General features: G+C 49.7%; 1 non-coding gene across 1 annotated transcript; it reads left to right on the top strand.

The window, feature by feature from the left end:
- The first annotated feature begins 1,591 nt into the window (after positions 1–1,591).
- On the top strand, positions 1,592–1,774 carry LOC138427365 (U2 spliceosomal RNA). The gene has a single exon (XR_011251970.1). It is a non-coding gene; the product is annotated as a U2 spliceosomal RNA (small nuclear RNA).
- Positions 1,775–5,643: the final 3,869 nt, after the last annotated feature.

Genomic DNA, 5,643 nt, shown 5'->3' with positions numbered 1-5,643 from the left:
GAGGCAGTGACCGGACCCCTGCAAGACCTGTTGTGATAGAAGGGGCTGCCTGGCAGGCTCTGTGGCCTTTAGAAGAGATCACAGCCTCAGCCTGCCCATGGTGGCTGATCAGGGAGGGAGCTGACACTCTCCCCAGGCCAGGGCCTCCCATTGGCAGCACCCACCTGGAAGCTGGAGGGTACAAGAGCCATTGATACAGTCCTTCAAGTCAGACCTCAAGGTCCAGGGCTGGGTGATCTGGGCGTAGCATGGATTTGGAGGGACAAAGGACAATATCCAGCCTACTTCTGGTGTTAGCTTAGGCTGCCATAATCAAATACCATAGACTGGATGGCTTAATCAATAGAAGCTTATTTCTCACCATTCTGGATGCTGGAAGTCCAAGATAACGGTGCTGGTCAATTTGGTCCCTGGAAGGACTTTCCTCCCGGCTTGTCAATGGCCACCTCCTCACTATGTCCTCACATTGCCCTTTTTCAATGCAGGCACATGGAGAGAGAGAGCTCTCCTATATATTCTTATAAGGGCACTGATCCCAAAATGGGAAATCCCAGCCTCATGACCTCGTCCAACTTTAATCACCTCCCAAAAGCCCACCTCCAAATACCTTCACGTTGGGAGCAGGTAGGGCTTCAACATATGCGTCTGTGGGGACACAGGCATTCAGGCCACAATACCTCCTCAGGGTGGTTCTGCACTGACTTACTGTGTGACTTCGGATGACTTACTTTGCTTCTCTGGGCCTCAGTTTCTTCCTTTGTAAAAGTAGGGTAACTATGAAGATTAAAAAAGATATCAGGGAAGACATAGTTTTTCAAGGCAGAAGCCCAATGTGTTTCCCTTTGCCTGGCAAAGCAATAAAGCTCTCATTTCCCTTTTGGTGTTGTTTAGTCGCTAAGTCGTGTCTGACTTTTTGTGATCCCATGGACTGTATCATGCCAGACTCTTCTGTCCTCCACTCTCTCCTGGAGTTTGCTCAAATTCATGTTCATTGACTCTGCGATTCTATCTAACAGTCTTATCCTCTGCCATTCCCTTCTCCCTTTGTCTTCTATCTTTCCCAGCATTAGGGTCTTTTTCAATGAGCCAGCTCTTCCCACCAGGTGGCCAAAGTATTATAGCTTCAACTTCAAGAACAGTCCTTCCAATGAATACTCAGGGTTGATTTCCTTTAGGATTGACTGGTTTGATCTCCTTGCAGTTCAACGAACTCTCAAGAGTCTTCTCCAGAATCACATTCTAAAGCATCACCTCTTTGGTGCTCAGCCTTCTTTATGGACCAACTTTCACACCCATACATGACTACTGGAAAAACAATAGCTTTGACTATAACAGACCTTTGTCAGAAAAGTGATGTCTCTGCTTTCTAGTACATTGTCTTGATTTGTCATAGCTTTCCCTCCAAGGAGCAAGTGTCTTTTAATTTCAGGGCTGCAGTCACCACTGCAGTGACTTTGGAAGCCCAGAAATAAAATCTGTCACTGCTTCCACTTTTTCCCCTTCTATTTGCCATAAAGTGATGGGACTGCATGTCAGAAAAGAGAAAAGAAAGGACTTTCCTGATGGTCCAGTGGTTAAGAATCTGTCTTCCATAGCTTCTCAACCTTTTGGCTAAGATCAAGTGTAGCATCTGTTCTTCTCATTTTAATATCTGATACATCCTTTATGTGAGGACAATATATTAAATGGATTTTTGGATAGTTGATGATGGACAGGGAAGCCTGGCATCCTGCAGTCCATGGGGTTGCAAATAGTCGGACCCGACTGAGCAACTGAACTGAACTGAACTGGAGCAGGGAGTTGGAACAGAAACTTGCTCCGGAGGCTCCACACATCAACCTGGTACTGCAGTACTTCCAGGAAAGGTGCACCCTCTCTGGGGAATTAAAAAAAAAAAAAAAGAATCTGTCAGCCAATGCAGGGGACATGAGTTTGATGGATTCCACATGCCTGGGGGCAGCTAAGCCCGTGTGCCCCAACTACTGAGTTTGAACTCTAGAGCCTGTGAGTTCCAACTACTGAGCCCACGTGCCAGAGAGCCCGTGCTCTCAAACAGGAGAAGCCCACATACTGCAACTAGAGAGAGCCTGAGCAGCAACGAAGACCTAGCATGGCCAAAAATAAATACATTTTTTAAAAAAGAAAAAAACAATGAAAAAAAGGAGGGAAAAAAAAAAGATATTGCACCCCCAACCTGGACAGCTGTTCCAGCAGCCTGAGAAATCCCACCATTTTCCATTCTGGCCACCACCCTCCACCCCACCTCTTTCCTCTACCCAGTGACATGGGATTATGCCATTCCTCTGCTCAAAGCCTCTCCATGGCTTCTTATTTCACTTAGAACACAATGCAGCTTCCTTATGGGGCTGCGAAGTCCGCCACCATCTCACAGCTGTGCTTCCGTTCTCAGCCAGGACTGTATTCCTCCCCCTTATCCCTGCCAGGTTTCAGATCTGAGCTTAAATGTCACTTCCTCAGAGGAGGCTTCCCAAAGCCCCCGAACTCCCTGTAATATTCTCATAGTGGCTGTCCTTTCCTATCACAGCAGTGACTGCATCCGGGGAAAACATATTGCAACTCCTCATGGGATGGATTGGAGCTTCATCGTGAGAGCAGGAAATTTGACTGGCTTCCCCACTGCTTAGTCCCCGGTGGCCCCAGGGCAGCTCTTTTCCAGCACATATTTGTTAAAGGAATAACAAAGTAAAAGGTCTTTCCTGGAATGCCAGCAAGCTCTCTGGGGAGACAAAGAGTGACACAGAAAACTGTTCAGCACAACGCAGGGTAATTTGTGTCTAGCCCATCTCCAGAGAGCTTGGCCCTTACCCTTGAAGCTTCAGGAATTCAGAGAAAGGAGGAAAGTGTATTAGCTACCTCGTGAAGACTCAGCTTGAGGTCATTCCTTCCAGGGAGATGGAAGACAGCAGGAAAAGTCACATTTATCATGTGTCCACAATGCGCCAGAAATGTATCACACAGCATCTCTTTAAATCTTCAGCTAAATCTTCTAGTTTTGCAAATGAGGAAACTGAGGCCCAGAGAGGTTAAGTCCAAGTCACATCCAAAGTCACACACCAAGTCAGTGGCAGAGCCAGGATATCAAATCAACCAGGCCAGATGTCAAAGCTTGCATTTTTGCAACCAGGCTTAGTAGAATGAGAAAGGAGGTGATAAGAACTTACTCAGGTAAAGTGGGCAGTGGTTCAAATGGGGCTTATAACAGAATAGCACCTAAACTATGGTAATTCTGAAAGCTGGGCTCGTTCTGATGCTAAGCCCAGATCTTAAATGTTACCAGGTACATGTGGGTTCTGAAGGGTCCAACAACAAAGAGGACAGCTAGACCCACCCAGAGCAGCTGCAGCCCTCAGAGATGGCCCAGAATCGGACAAGCCCTGGAATGAGCATCTGGGCAGCACTCCAGCATCTGACCTTGGAAGGAGGCTGCAGAGCTGTGGTTTGGGAGGTTTTCCTTTCTTAGCTAAGACCCGCCGGAGCCTGTTATAAGGACCCAGGTAAGGGAGCTAGGTAGTGTGGGGCGGGCAGTTCTGTCTTGATAAGGTGGGGGAGGAGAAGGAGGGGTCATTTCTACCAGGCTGACCTCAGCGTGGTAATGTGATCAGCCTGTCATGGTTCTGAGCCCTGATTTGGGAAGAACAAAGAGGCCAGGCCCCTCTGCCTCCTCTAGCCCAGGAATGCAGCTGGGGCCATGCCGTGACCAATCAGGAATGCAGGTTGGGAGTGCGGCACAAATGCAGTTTGTACAGCCAGGCGTTCCTGCCGCGACGGGAGCGGGCTCACAAAGCCAGTGGACAGGCACCGCGCTTCCAGCTTTGATATCCCAGCCCTGCCTCCGGGGAGCCCCGCATCCTGGAGCTGTCTGGCCCCACTGCCCCATGGTGACCCTTTGCGGTGGTGGTGGTGGTGGGGTGGAGAGTGAAAAGTCCAGATGCAAACATCCCAGCCCCGACAGTGCTCCCAGGTGCTCGCATCTCCTTGTCTGTCTCCATTGATCATCAATCTCCGGAAGTCTGAGAAATAGGCCCTGGGAAGACGGGCGGGGAGGGGGAACTCGGCTGAGCCTCCTGCCTGCTCCTCATGGGTTTGAGAGATGGATGTACAGACAGACAGACAGATAACCCACAGGAGAGGCTGCCAGGCCTCTGCAGCCGCTGCTGAAGACAGGTCCTAGAAGCCTCTTGAGGCTACCCTTTCCAGGGAGATAAATAATGTTGGGGTTGGAGGCGGGTGTTGACCCCTGGGCTGACTGTTGAATGCTTTCTGCATTCCAAAGCTCTTCACCTCTCCCTGCCAGCCCAGTTTCACCAGTGTGGGGTCCTCTGGGCCTACCCTTCTCTGCCCTCCCAATTACCCTCTGCCCCCTCCCCTCCTGCACTTCCTCTCTTCCCGGGTATTAGCAAACTGGTGCTTCACTGTTCACAAAGCACATCCATACACACTAGATCATCTGATTCTGAGAACCCTACGAAGTAGGTACTCTTGCCCTCATCTTAGGCAGGTAGGGAAGAAGGAACAGAAGCGGTAGGAGCTCTGGAGGCAAGAGGTTTAGGATATGAGAGGGAGTGTTCATACGGATGATCCAGTTGCCTCAAGAGACGGCAGGAGTGGAGATGGAGAAGCTACCAGGGAGCCGGTGGTTAAAGGAGCCCACAGTGTGGGGACCAGGAGCTTGAAACTCTCTCCCCAGTGTCTGGAGCTCTGGCAGCGCTTAGCGAATGCTCGCTGACTGAGCGAATGTGCCCAGGGTTCTCTTGATCTTCCTGCCTTATACTTACTCTTATGAGAAGACCTGAAAGCTACACTGATGTATAAGTAACTGATGGTAGTTTTCAAATGATGCCAGTCAAAGGAGTCTGTTCTTGCGTTACAGATCCCATTCCACTGAGCAGACCCTGGAGACTCTGCAATGGGAAGACCCAAGAGACAAGGACAGAGGAGAAGAGGGTTTGCCAAGGCTTCAGGGGCTCCCTGCTGGCAGTGGTGGGGGCGGGGGGGTCAGAGGAAGGAGACTTTGATGGAGCAGATAGGAAGCCCTGGAGAAGTTCTGGCGTTCCCTCCCAAATCCCCCTCCCAGAGTCATAGAATGTAAGAGGCTGGGGGCCCTTGGAAGTGATCTAGACCTTTGGTTAAGAAGAAAGGAAGTGGGAACTTCCCTGGTGGTCCAGTGGTCAAGACTTTGTACGTCCACTGCAAGGGGCACAGGTTCGACCCTGGTCAGGGAACTAATATCCCAAATACCGTGTATTCCGACCAAAATAAATAAATGAAATCTCTACCATGGCCGAAATGCCCTATGTTTTTTTTAAAAAGGAAAGAAGGAAGAGTTGCTTATTTCTCCCCTTCTGTGTATTGCTTTCATCCACTCAGGCCCCCTGGCAGCTCTTGGGTTTTTGTCAACCAAGCTTCCTAACCAGAAAGAAAATAAGGTTTCTCTCTCCTGGATGAGGTTGGTATGAAGGATCCTGGGAATGGACTCCACACTAGTCCAGCTTGAGGGATGCTCACCACCCTAGGACCCTGGAGCCAGTATGACCCTGCATGTATTTAGACAATAGGTTAAAGGATGGAGAATGGTTCCCCAAGACAGGGTCATCACATAACTAGCCTCTGTGTGAACCCCGA

This window comes from Ovis canadensis, chromosome 21 (assembly GCF_042477335.2).
Source record: "Ovis canadensis isolate MfBH-ARS-UI-01 breed Bighorn chromosome 21, ARS-UI_OviCan_v2, whole genome shotgun sequence".
NCBI lineage: Eukaryota > Metazoa > Chordata > Mammalia > Artiodactyla > Bovidae > Ovis > Ovis canadensis.
The sequence above is the reverse complement of the archived record's forward strand: the minus strand, read 5'-3'. Positions and strand labels throughout refer to the sequence as shown.